This window comes from Callospermophilus lateralis, unplaced genomic scaffold (assembly GCF_048772815.1).
Source record: "Callospermophilus lateralis isolate mCalLat2 unplaced genomic scaffold, mCalLat2.hap1 Scaffold_45, whole genome shotgun sequence".
Taxonomy (NCBI): domain Eukaryota; kingdom Metazoa; phylum Chordata; class Mammalia; order Rodentia; family Sciuridae; genus Callospermophilus; species Callospermophilus lateralis.
The window spans coordinates 3,437,003-3,451,658 of record NW_027514398.1 but is presented as its reverse complement, the minus strand read 5'-3'; the positions used below and the strand labels follow the sequence as shown (position 1 = coordinate 3,451,658).

Genomic DNA, 14,656 nt, shown 5'->3' with positions numbered 1-14,656 from the left:
GAATAGGTCCTGGGTCTTATTCTAACATAGCAAGGCAAAAGTCTGTGTTAAAGAAAAAAAAATCTATCTTCATCTCAAAGCCAATTTTCAAACAGAAGAAATTATGCAAAGAACAGTCAGATGTATGAAAATAGAGGCACATAGTATTTAGTAAAAGACAAAAAGAAACCTGAGAAATAAGATCCTGAGCATAAAAATCCATGATATGTTATTTACACAATGGTTATATGAATACTTTACAAAAATCCAAATTACACAATTTATCATATATCTGCAATACTGACAATTTTGGAGGCTGAGACAAGAGGATTACAAATACAAAGCCATCTATACAAGGTCACTGTATTCCCAACTGAGATCTCTTAAAATCTATTATCTCTAGGGGTGCAGTGGCACATTTCTGCAATCACAACAATGTTGGAGACTGAGGCAGGAAGATTGCAAGCTGGAGTTAATTTCAGCAACTTAGCAAGGCACTAAGCAGTTTAGGGAGATCCTTTTTAAATTAAAAGGATTCAGGCTGTGACTCATTGGTAAAGTGTCAATGGGTTCAATCACCAAAACCCAGAAAAATCTAATACCTGCAATTTACTAAAAATAAATTAATGAATTGTCTAATTGTACTTTAAATTAAATAATCGGCACTCAATTCTTAGGTGAAAAATCTGACCAACTTCTTTATTAGCCTTACATTTAGTTTCTGTTTGAAGGTAATAACTTAAAGTTGCAAATCACAGGTACATGGTATATATTGTAAATAATGGAATAATTATACTCCCCTAAGACCAGAACATACACATTTCTTTTAGTTTATTATCTAGTTTCATACAGCCTAATTATAATAACATGGGGTCATAACAAGTGTTATTAATAAATGTGAATAAGTGTTATTAACAAATGTTAATTTGCTAGTAAAATAAGTAACAAATTTGAAGTATGTATATTGCTTCAGATATATATATATATATATATATATATATATATATATATATATATACACACTCACATGTAATATTATGGTCTGAATTAATCAATACAATTAATAAGTTATAGAATATAGATTTTAATAGATTTTAAAATATTAATTAATAAAATAGTAAGTATAGCCACAGTGACTTCATCTTTATGTTTCCCATGTGAAACTGATATATAAGGTGCTTTTAAGAAATATATATAGGGCTGGGGATGTGGCTCAAGCGGTAGCGCGCTTGCCTGGAATGCGTGCGGCCCGGGTTCGATCCTCAGCACCACATACAAGCAAAGATGTTGTGCCCGCCGATAACTAAAAAATAAAAAAAAAAATATTAAAATTCTCTCTCTCTCTCTCTACCTCTCTCTCAAAAAAAAAGAAATATATATATATTATATAAAGTTACTGTGCCTCATACATCTGAAAATGTACTTGAACCCAGGATATAAAACCACAACTGTGCTCCGACTCAGGATGTGGTTGTTTGTCTATGGTCTGATAACTTCTTTTTTCAGCCCCTATACTCTGCTTGCTTGCAATTGGCAGATTCCATAGGATGTAGTTTTATTCCTTAAGTATTGAAACCATGAACAGCCTGGTGTAGTTCTGTCAGAAAGCCATTGGGGCATAAGAGAAGCATCCCTTGGCCAGGTAATAAAACTCTCTAATTTGCTTCAAATTTGGTCTTTGAGTGTTTTCTGAACAGTCTCCTTATAACATATATGTATTAGGTTCGTGTGAACCTTTATTTTTATTTATATATGTATATGTGGTGCTGAGAATCGAACTCAGTACCTTACACATGCTCAGCAAGGACAATGCATGATGGTGTATATCTATAATTTTTGTAAGTTAGAATGGTGTGGCCAACGAAGACCCCTGATCATGAGGGTAAATTTTTATAATTCCAGCAGCTCATAAGGTAAGGCAGAAAATTCGCAAGTTTAAAGGCAACCCCAGCAATTTAGTAAGTGCTTAAGCAACTTAGCCATTCCCTGTCACAAAAATGAATAATAAACTGCATGGTGGTGCATGACTATAATTTCAGTGGTTTAGGAGATTGAGCCATGAAGATTTTATGTTCAAATCCAACATCAGCAATTTAGAAAAGATATAAAAACCTTGTGAGACCCTATCTCAAATTAAAACATAAAAAACCTGGGGATGTGGCTTAGTTGATATGCAGCACATGTTGTTTCAGTACCTGGTACAAAAAAATAAAATAACAACAACAAAAAAAATGGTTTGGATGTGACTTGGTGGTTAGGGCTACTGGGTTTAATCCCTGGTACTAATCAAAGTACAAATCCAACTGGGCAACTTAGGCAGAGATAATATTGTGCAATTATAGAACACTTCTAGATTTTAATCCCAGTACTCAGAAGAACAACAAGAAGAAGAAAATAGAAATTATTTTGTAATGGAGATAAAGACATAAAACCATGGAAAATATATAAGATAATCTATCTAGAATAGGGAGAGAACTATTAATTTACTAACGTCATGTTTACAATAATTTTTTTTAAAAAAATTAGTTCCTTAATTTAGTTGGTAGATACACAGAATTTACAAGTGAGAGTTACTCCTACACATTCAACAAGAAAAAGTTAAATAAAATGAAAATGACTAATACTTTTTCTTCAGCCCATAAAAGAACTGATTTCGACTGGTAAATGTGACCTGCAAGAGACACATTCTGAAGCTTTTGATTTTTATAAAAAAAAGTGTAAATTGGGTAAAATGAAGTCAGAATTTTTGAACCAAGACAAATGTTTGTTGTGTGTGGGTGATGAATAAAAATATTATAAACTTCCGTCTGCACACAGTCCCTATTCTTTTACACAGATTTCTTCAGAAACCCCAAAATACCTGTCAAAGAAGATCAGGAAGAATCCTGAGAATCTTTTCAACATGATGTTAGGGCTTTTTATTTTTCTGGTACTAAGGATATATAGCCCACATATGCAGTTTTATATGTTACATTAAATATCCATTAGGAAAGAAGAAAAATGTGTATTTCTATAGCCTTTTATAATTTTGTTTTTACCATTACTTTTCCATTTTCTTGCTCTATATTTTGGGACCAGAAGGTATAAATAGAAGGAATTATGTTGGTATTGTTTTTCTGTTCATTAATTTTGCTGGGCTGAACTTTCATGGATTTTTTTTCCTGTCATGCTAAGATTCACTCAAAAATTGATATGTTTAATGAATGTATACTGAATGAATTATGAGCTATGCTTATAATAGACACACTGAAGTAACACACAAACTACTAAGCAGCACTGAACTGAAACAACTTACAAAGTCACACTACATTGTTCTTTATAGGCTTGTCAGAGTGATTCATGAGCTGGATAAATGAAATTGATTTTTTTTGGGAATTCAACCTTTGTAATTATTTTCCTCATCATAAAATGACAAGTATGAGTACAAATACTGAAAACTGTGTGTAAAAGAAACTAAATTGGGGTCACATAAGATTGGAGAAATAAGCTTATTTATTTTTTTGTTACAGCATAGGTACAGAAATACTAAATTTTGTAAAACACTATCAAGGACATGACTCTAACATAATGATATGTCATATATTTAATTTAGAAGGTAATACTGAAAAATCATAGAAACACATTACACAGAAATTTTGCTGACACATTAGTAGATGCACTGAAAGAAAATATATTTCTGTAAGTACAATATGGTTTTATGTGCAAGTTATCCATAATATCAAATTAAAAGATGCAATATATAGCTGGACAAGTTGGCACACACCTATAATTCCAGCATCTTGGGAGGTGGAGGCTGGAGGATTGCACGTTCAAAGTAAGCCTAAAAACACAAGGCACTAAGTAATTTAATGAGACCCTGTCTCTAAATAAAATAAAAATAGGGCTGGGGATGAGACTCAGTAGTCCAATACCCTTGAGTTTAATCCCCAGTTACCCTCATCAAAAAATTCAGACTTTGAAGGCACCAATAACAATGAGCAAAAAAAAAATAGAGAATAGGACACCAAAATTTACCAAATTACATTTACTCAATGCAATAGATGATATAAAAATAGCTATCAAATTGACCAGGTTTAAACTAGGTTTAAGAGCTGAAACAACAACAGCCAATCTCCAAAATGTAAAACAGGAGTGATCAGGAAATCTATAATAGTAGAAAACCTCCTTTTGTGAAAATCAGTATTCTTAGTTACAAATAATAAAATGTATCTCCATTAGGTTCAAAATGACATAATTTTTAAGGTAGAAGTTATCAGAAATAACTGAAAGCAAAGGGAACATCTTTATGTCTAACATGAACAGAATAGTTTCCCAAGGAAAATCAATAATTTACATCACAAGGAAACTGGTACTAATAAAAGAATCACAAATACACTTACATATAATTTAGAAATTACTAGCTTCCTGATCAAGTTGTTTCTGACAATCAGAAAAGTCAGCAAGGTTTCTATCATGTTTTTGAGAAGCTTTTTCCAATGTACTGATAATTACTACTTAATACTGATAACATTATCATCATGAAAATTTGATCACATGTTTAATTTGCAATAATGTCTGATTTCTAGTACACCTAAAAATATTAGACACTTATTGGAATAAAATAACCAGAAATTATTCTCTTACCATTATGGATAACTTTAATAGAAGACTTTCAGTGTGAGTGACTGTAAATGGACTCATCAAAGTGATGCAAAGATCATACAATGTACAAAGGCTCTACAAGAGAATTATCCCTTGCATTTTCTCAAATCTCTGGTAATCCTTAGCTTGTGTCTGCAAATGCTTCACATATATGTTAATGGAGCCCTCAGACAAAGACAGATAAGCCCCTCTCATAGGGAAGATGGTGGTAAACAAGCAGAGAGTAATCCTCAAACCCCACAAGGTCTGGGTATCATTTTATATGATATAAAAGACCCCCAATAGTCTTGTTCTTTGGGACATTGTTTGCAAACATAGACAATATTCAGTTCTTTCAACAGAATAAGTTAAGTGGATGTCTTCCTCTGCAAACCAGAATATGTCAAAAAAGAGTCACAAAAGTGAGTTTGGGATAGGGCATTGCAGGACACAGGTCATGAAATTCTGAAATCAAAATAAAACAAACAACTACAACAACAAACAACAACAAAAATCAGAGGACACCATATCCAAATAAGCTCATTTGAGGGAATCAAATTTGAATAAAAACAGAGGACAAAAGCATAACCAAAGGGATTAAATGTAGTTTTTTTTCTAAATCATATTAATGTTTTCTACAATTATAGAATCCTGGAGCACCTCAATTACTACTATCTTTATCTTTTGAATGTTTTTATCATTTTCCACCTACAATGCATGTGGCACACTAAATTTATCCTCATATTTATGCGCTTGTCATTTATCATTTTCTCTATATTGTATATGTATGTGCATGTATTTTTCCCACATTTTCAATGTTCTGGCCTGAAATTTTCTGTGATGTCACCTCCCTGAAATGCATTTTTGTCATTTCAGGTCAGTACATCTAAATGTTCTATTTAAATACTTGGGAAAGATGAGAAAATTTCAAGCCCCCAACCCCTGACTTGACTAATTATTTACTAGAATTAATGATCAACCTCAGTGCCTCCATAGGACTTAATTTTCATTCACCTTTCTCATACATAGTGCTTTAATTTTTTAAGGAAGCTTCAGAAATTTTATTTAAAAAGAAAGTAAAAGATTCAGAGTTGTTCATAGTGCTTTTATAGGGTACCAAAAATCTAAGTTGGTGGTTCTGACACCACCTTACTACTGAAGCATCTGGGTTTCATTTCAGGTTGGACACTGATATTATGTTTCCATTGGATGGGATACATTGGTTATGAATATTGTTGTTTCTTTGCTTTCAATAGTCTTGGAAATGTGGGGGTTGGATGAAATACTTAGAATCAAAATTTTCAAAACACTTAGCATAAACCCACTTGATAATGGGAGACAACCATATTCTGAAAACAATTAAGATGACCCCTCACCAAGTAATGCATATAGTAAATATGTTGATAATTAAACTGCTTCAAAAAGTGTACAGATGTCAAAAAATCAAAGTGCTTACCTTAAATATATGCAGGTTATTATAAGTAATTTATACTATAACAAACCTGTAAAAATGGGAAAGCATCTAAAATTGAGCTTAAAAAAGAAACATACAGGGCTAGGTTTGTGGCTCAGTGGTAGAGGGCTTACCTAGCATGTGTGAGGCACTGGATTTGATTTTCATCATGGCATATAAGTAAATAAAAAAATATTGACAACTACAAAATATTTTTAAAAATAAATTAATTCTACAGACTTCACTAGCTAAACTAGAAGTTCTAAAATTCATTCATCTCAATAATTTGGAAAAGATCATTTCATAAAAAAGAAGAGTAAAGAAAAAAAACATCCTAACTAAAAGTGAAAAATTCCAAGACATGCAAAATGTACATATACAGAGTGTCATGTATTGGTGCTTTCAAAAGACAGATTAAATTGAAATAGATATGGTAAATTAGAGATGTAGTAATTATATGTTAAATATATATAATTGTAATATATATGCATCTGTAAAAAATGTGCCCCATTTAATGATGGGTATATATAGTGCAAGAAATGCACTCTACTAGACTTTTTTTTAATAGTGAATACTGACACCTAGATTTTGTTATTTCCAAATGCTTGAGCTAAATGTTACAGTTACATGAAGTCCATCACTGAACAACAGATAATTTTACCACACATTTTTATTATACGAAGTAGTATAAAAAATGTGTGGTATCAGGAAGGGGCTGATAAAACCATACAGTGGGGCTGGGGATGTGGCTCAAGCAGTAGCGTGCTCACCTGCCATGCGTGCGGCCCAGGTTTGATCCTCAGCACCACATACAAACAAAGATGTTGTGTCTGCCGAGGACTAAAAAATAAATATTAAAAAGAAATTCTCTCTCTCTCTCTCTCTCTCTCTCTCTCTCTCTCTCCCTCTCTCTCACTCTCTCTCACTCTCTCTTTAAAAAAAAAAAAAACTACCATACAATGATGGGACAGAATACTGGGGTCTCAATTGCTGATTTAAGCTCCACTAGAATAGTCAGAGGGGTCTGAAGGTTTAGCTGCAACAGAGAGGTCCTCTGGCCACCAGTGTCTGGAGAGGATCATGAGGAGTCCCAAGTCACCCTTTCAGTTCCTGCCATTGCTAGTTCTGCTAGCTTCAAACAGCCTCTCTGCCCAATCTCAAGATAGACACACTTACCATTTTCCTTGCTTTCAGAGTTCTCCATGCTTTTCCTAATGTTTTTTTTTTTGGCACTTGTTATCATAGAAATCTGGGGCTCCTGATCTAGGAGAAAAAGCATAGAAAATTATTCAAACAATGGCAGGCTCCAGGCAAAAAGGGAACAGAAGATTGTAGAAGCTCCTCCTCTGATCACTGGCTGGGTGTGGATTGGACAGTTCTCACCTAAGAAACTTATTGGACAAGGCTTCAGGCACCACCTATCAATTGAGCCTAGTGGGCCTGCTGTTTGGGTAACAGGAAAAAAAATGCATCAAATCCAGAACCAAATAAGATCGGAATGCCAGGTTCTTGGCTGCTGGCAAGAATGGAGCACCATATTTGTTGTTAGAATATTAAGGTCAGTGCTGGGGAAATAGCTAAGTCAGTAGGCTACTCATATTACATGCATAAGGCCATGGGTTTAAAAACAAATAAACAAACAAAAAGATTAAGATAATGATGTATATCAGATTAATACACCTTCACTACAGAGCTCTATAACCACTTCAATGTTCTTCTACAAAGGCTTCAAGTAACTGGTATTATGAGCATGCTTCACAACCATGCATACTCCACAGCCATGAATTAAATAATTTATTTATTTATTTATTTATTATTTTTTAGTTTTGTGAACTGTATTAAAAAAACTCAGGATGGAGTTTTTTTAAGGTAGAGTTTACTCCAAATAGTTGGATCTACCCCAAACAAAACTACATTTACATTTATCACTGTATATAAGGTAAAATCCATTTGTGAATATGTGTGTGTATGTATTTATACCTACATATAAACAGAAATTATATCACAATTACTTTAAAAATTTTATTTAACTTTTCTGGTTTTTATTCTTATAAGAAAATAGTTTAAGTTTAAACTCATAAACAATTCACTGAGACAGCAATGTCTTCATGCTTCTCAACCAAATAGTGACTCAAAATATAATTTCAAAGTTTCTAGTATTCAATTAAAAATGGAAAAAAGTCAGATATGGTGATGCAAACTTGAAATCCCAGTGGCTCAAACTGAATTAAGAGGATCACAAGTTTAAATCCAGCCTCAGAAAAAGCAAGGTGCTAAGCAACCTATCTCTAAATTAAACAACAACAACAACAGCTTAATAAATTATAACAACTTAAAGCACTATATCCAGAATATTATTATGGCTTGACAATATGAATTTACTAATGAATATATGTATTTTTGAAATAAATTTTAAAATTTCTTCTCTACTTGAAATCTCAGGCACATCTCTGTTTACCATATCTAAAGTCCATGATTGAGAGCTATGAATTTCTTGACCTCAGTAAGGTGAAATGCCTGAACCACTCATTTTATTTCTTAGGTGATGGAGTACACTTCCTGGAAAATTTTCTCATCAGGGCAAAACAACAGGGAAGACAGTATGCTTTGGGAGAGCAAACATCTCCAACACAGAAGTGTACAAATATGGACAATGTTTCTCAGCTAGATTCTGGGCACAGACCCATCCCCATTTCAGATATCACACTGTAAACAAAAATAATTTGTGTCTCAGAAGATGAAGGGTGTCAGGTCTTCAGATCTGTCAGTAGCTTAGATTTTAGATATGAACACATTAAAAGATAATTTATTGCAAAATTTTGCCTTGTGCCTAATGGCATGGTTGTGATATCTGTTTTCTTCTTTGGTATGGTGTGCTATGAGAATATCAGCACAAATCAAAGGCATATATGTCTACACATTTTTTTTTATACATCAATGAATCTCATCAAGTGAGTAAATATTAAATTTAAAGGAAGAAAAAAAAATAAATCACTACCTTTAAGATGACTGCTGTTTTCCATGTGACTTCAGTTTAACAGGTGATTGAGTTATGGCATCCAGGCTATAGTGAGTGGATTAGTTATCTGTCACTATATAACAACTCACTCTAAATCTTATTAGTTCATGTTTCAGCTGGTCATCAATTTATGCTAGGTTCATCTGTGATCTGTGCTGCATGTGATGGTAGATAAGTTTACTGAGCTTTAGAGGGTAATCTGGCTGCCAACAAAAGCACCCTAATATACTCCTCCCTAGGACGACTATGAGGTCATAATCAAATAAAATAATTTGGGCTTGTTCTCATGGAGAAGACAGTGTTATAAAAGCAAAAGTAAAAGGCTTCAAAATGTTTCCCATCTAAGTACCTGACTAATATTCTTTCATAACCAAATTATTACATAATCCATAAAAAATAAGAAGAGATCAGATCCAAAGTTTGGGAATCACATTCAACATTTGGCTAGAGTGGGAGTAAAAGCACATTGTCTACTTTCTGAATAGACATAAGACTAAAGAATTGCTGACATGATGGCACTCAGTATCATTTTTCTTTAGATAATAGATAAAATTAAAATAGATACTCAGTGTAAAAGAACGTTTGCAAAGTCTCACAACTACTTTTTTAAAAAAAAAATTTAACCAGGGATTAGACCAAGGGACACTTAAGCACAAAGTTAAACCTCTAGCCCCATTTTTTTTACTTTATTTTTTATACTTCCAATTGAATTCAGGGGTAGTTGACCACTGAGCCACATCCTCAGCTGTATTATGTCTTTTATTTAGAGAAAGCGCCTACCTGAGTTACTTAAGGCTTCAATTTTGCTGAGGCTGGCTTTGAACTCATGAGGCTCCTGCCTCAGCCTCTCAAGTTGCTGGGATTAAAGTAATGTGTCACCATATTCAGCACAGCCCTGTTTTATATTGACACAGGGTCTAAGTTTCTCACTGAGTAGCTGAGGCTGGCTCTGAACTTAAAATATTTCTGCCTCACCCTTCTGAATCACTGAAACTAGACACATGTCACCATATTGGTCCTATTTAGGTTTGTGAATAAGCAAAATTGGGATGGCTAACAGAAAGATCTGTAACAATCACCCCTTTCTTCTGAAGGTTTAAACACTTGGCTACTTTCAACCTATAATGAGGTAATATTATCCATTTTAGTCAGTAATCTGTTTATTCTATTCTATCAAGACAATTTGTAATGGCCTGAAGTTTGATTTACTTTGAAAATGTTATTCATTGTGTTAGAACATCTGTGATTTTCTGTGGGCTATGTTAGAATACTTGGTTCAATGTCTATGAAAAATTATGAAGGTACATATTTATTTTTTGATTTTTAATTAAATTGGCAGTTTGAAGTGGGTTATATTATCAGTGATTCTGAATTCATGTTTGACATTGGTAATAGTCATGAATGTCAATTGTCTCAAGGTTACCACTAAGATGAAAACTTTTAAAAAGAAGAAAGTCCACATTTGAACAATTAGAAAGTTTTGCACATAACTGCAAACTAGTTTCACAGTGTAGAATAAATGTCATTCCCTCTATAAAGCTATACAATTTACAAAATCAACAGAAATATTGGAATTTGACAAAATAATTCTGACATCTACCTAGAAGAGAATGCGAAATAGGTCGCAGATTTTTAAGTTGAAAAATAACAATATTAGTCTACGCCAGAGAGCGGTTGAGGCGCGAGTCTGAGCCAGACCCGCGTCGGAGTCCGAGTGGGTTTAGATTGCCAGCATCACGAGGGCGCCGCAGCGGACGCCGAGGGAGCACGCAGCACTGGTAATAGTCCCCGCTGGGACTCGGCCCCGCCTGCCCGATGGGGCGCGCATCCAGGCGATGCACCAGCGCCGCCGGGCCGCGCCCCCAGCCCAGCGCAGGCGTTCAGGCCGTTCGGCCCGCGCCTCTGCCTGAGCCCGAGCGCCACCGCCCCGCGCGCCCGCTCCCCGGAACCCGCGGCGGCAGGGAGATCATGGGCAGGTTCGAGTTCTCCGCAAGGACCTGATCGGCCACGGCGCCTTCGCAGTGGTCTTCAAGCACAACCTGGAGGTCGCAGTCAAGTGTATTAACAAGAAGAATCTGGCCAAGTCCCAGACACTGCAGGGGAAGGAAATAAAAATACTCAAGGTACTGAAGCATGAGAACATTGTGGCCTTGTACAACTTCCAGGAGATGGCCAATTCCGTCTACCTGTTCATGGAGTACTGTAATGGTGAGGACCTGGCTGACTACCTGCACACCATGGGGACCTTGAGCGAAGACACCATCAGGCTCTTCCTGCAGCAGATTGCAGGTGCCATGTGGCTGCTGCACAGCAAGGGCATCATCCACCTCAACCTCAAGCCCCAGAACATCCTGCTGTCCAACCCTGGGGGGCAACGTGCGAATCCCAATCACATCCGCGTCAAGATCCCTGACTTTGGGTTCACCCGGTACCTCCAGAGCAACATGATGGCAGCCACGCTCTGGGGCTCTCCCATGTACATGGCCCCTGAAGTCATCATGTCCCAGCACTACGATGGGAAGGCAGACCTGTGGAGCAGCAGCACCTTCGTGTACCAGTGCCTGACTGGCAAGGCCCCGTTCCAGGCCAGCAGCCCTCAGGATCTGGGCCTGTTCTAGGAGAAGAACAAGACTCTTGTGCCCGTCATCCCCCCGGAGACGTCGGCACCCCTAAGGCAGCTGCTCCTGGCTCTGCTTCAGAGCAACCACAAAGACCGCATGGACTTTGAGGAATTTTTTCGTCACCCTTTCTTGGACGCCAGTGCCTCCATTAAGTCCCCACCGGTGCCTGTGCCCTCTTATCCGAGCTCAGGGTCTTGCAGCAGCTCCAGGAGTAGCTCCACTTCTCATCTTGTCTCCCGCCGTCCCTAGGGGAGATGCCCCACATGCAGAAGACGCTCACCTCCCCAGCGGACAAGGCCGGCTTCCTGCAAGGCTCCTGGGACTCTGCTAGCAGCAGCAAGGACTCTTGTGACACAGACAACTTCATCATGGTCCCAGCCCAGTTTCCAGGGGACCCGGTGGCTGAGGTGGCCTGTGCTAAGCCACCACTGGATAGTCTGCTGTGTAGCGGGAGTTCCCTGGTGGCCTCTGCCGGCCTGGAGAGCCACGGCTGGACCCCATCTCCCTCTCCCTCTCCCACCTGCAGCAGCTCCCCCAGCCCCTCTGGCCTGGCTGGCCCATTCTCTAGCAGTCGGTGTGGAGCCTCAGTGCCCATCCCGGTCCCCACCCAGGTGCACAACTACCAGCGCATTGAGCAGAATCTGCACTCTCCAACTCTACCCCAGACGCCCTGGTCTTCTGCCATCCGCAGGTTGGGCAGCACCAGCCCCCTGGGTTTTGCCGGAGCTAGCCTATCTCCTCCATCCCACCCTGACGGAGCTGTCCTGGCCAGGAAGCTGTCCCTGGGTGGAGGCTGGCCCTACATGCCATCTCCTCAAGTTGGAGCCATTCCTGAGAGGTGGGGCTGGAGCAGGACACTCTCCCCACAGGGAGCCGAGATGCAGGCTGGAAGGTCCCTGCGTCCAGGCTCCTCCATGCCCGAACACTCCCCTTGGGCCCCAGGTCTTGGCTGCCATCTGCACAGCGCCGCCCCCAACCTGTCCGACTTGCACGTTGTTCGGCCCAAGCTCCCCAAGGCCCCTACGAACCTCCTGGGAGCATCTTTCAGCCCACCACAAGCCAGCCCTCCCCAGCCAGTTCATTTGCCACAGCCCTGCGGGTCCCTGCGTGGCTCGCCCAAGCTGCCTGACTTCATGCAGCACAACTCCCTGCCTCCCATCCTGGGCTCTCCCACCAAGGCCCTGCCCTCCTAAGACTTCCCTAAGGCCCCCAGCTCCCAGGAACCTGCTGGCTCTCCTGGCCCAGCAGGATGTGTTGATGACCCCCCCGACACACACACATGGAATCAGACGCTGTCCGATCTCTCAGAGGTGGGGCCCTTTCCGGAGCAGCAGCTGGGCTCTGGCCTGCGGCCTGCCAAGGACAACAGGGGCCCCTTGGCCAGTCCTTCAGCACCAGCCGCCTCACCGACCTGCTGCTCAAGGCTGCCATTTGGGACCCAGGCCTCCCACTCTGTCAGCACAGACAGCCTGCAGGAGAAGCCCATGGAGATTGCACCCTCTGCTGGCTTCGAAGGGAAGCTGCACCCATGAGCCCGGGGTAGGGGAGCCAGCAGCCCCTCCCCAGTGGTCTTCACTGTGGATTCTCCCCTGAGTGGGACCACACCGCCCCAGGGACCCCGCACAAGGATGTTCTCAGTGGGCTCTGCTGGCTCCTCTGCCCGTCAACTGCTGCACAGGGCCTTCATGAGCCTGTCCCTGAGCTCCTTGCCCCAGGCCATTGCTGCAGCTTTGCTGACCCACTCTCTGTCAACCTGGATGGGGCTGTGACCTTTGAGGCCCCTGATCTCACAGAGGAGATGTTCATGGAGCAGGAGCACATGGAGATCCTGCACAGCCTGCGCTTCACACTTGCCTTCCTCCAGCTTGTCCTGGAGATCACTGCCCTCAAGGGCAGTGCCAGCTAGGGGGCCGAGGGCCCTGAGTGCCAGCTTCAGGAGAGCATGGTGGCCAACCAGATCAGCCTACTGAGCCGAGAGTGGGCTTCGCAGAGCAGCTGGTGCTGTACTTGAACCTGGCTGAGCTCCTGTCCTCGGGCCTGCAGACCGCCATTGACCAGATCTGGGCCGGCAAGCTCTACCTCTCATCTACCGTGAAGCAGGTGGTCCGCAGGCTCAAGGAGCTGTACAAGGCCAGCATGGTGGTGGTGTCCTGTCAGGGCCTGAGCCTGTGGCTGCAGCACTTCTTCCTGGAAAAGCAGCGGCTTCTGGATGGCATCCATGGTGTCACCGCTGAGAGACTCATCCTCAGTCACGCTGTGCAGATGGTGCAGTTGGCCGCTCTGGATGAGTTCTTCCAGCACCAGGAGGGCTATGTACCTTGCTACCACAAGGCGTTGCTGCTGCTGGAGGGACTGCAGCGCATACTCAAGGACCAGGCAGACATTGAGAGTGTGGCCAAGTGCAAGCTGGGCATTGAGAGAAGGCTCTCGGCCTTATTAACTGGCATCTGGGCCTGACCCACTGCCTGGTGTGCTGTGCTGGAGGGGCTGGACCCTCTCTGCGAACACTGTGGGGTGGGTCCACGTGCTGGCCAGACTGTCAGGACAGGCCTGCCAGCCAAGGCTGATTGATGGTGCTGAGTCTGCACTGCAGGCCCCTGGGAGGGCCATTAAGTGGAGCCACGTTGTTCAAGCCCCACCATGTGGTGTGTCTCCTGCTTCAGAGGCTGCTTTTCTTTGCCAGAGGTGGATTTCAGGGTGCCAGGGACAGCTCCCTCCCTCTGCAGGATTTCCAAACGGGTCCCCTGTGGCTGCCTCCCATGGCAGGCACAGGCTCCCAGTGGTAGCAGGTGGTGTTTGTGGTACCTGCCACCCTCCAAAGCCGGGGCAGCCATGAGGACAGGTGCGGCCCTGAGACAGCATTGCTGTGTCCATGCCAAAGCAAGCTCTTCCTCAGGGTTCACTGCCCAGTCGCTTGCCCAGGAACAAGGGTGCATCCTTGGTTCTCTGCCCTTCTCTATAGGA

The 14,656-nt window shown here is 40.8% G+C and overlaps 1 pseudogene; it reads left to right on the top strand.

Annotated features, from left to right (window-relative positions):
• The first annotated feature begins 10,886 nt into the window (after positions 1-10,886).
• Positions 10,887-14,149, top strand: LOC143388914 (serine/threonine-protein kinase ULK1 pseudogene; annotated as a pseudogene).
• Positions 14,150-14,656: the final 507 nt, after the last annotated feature.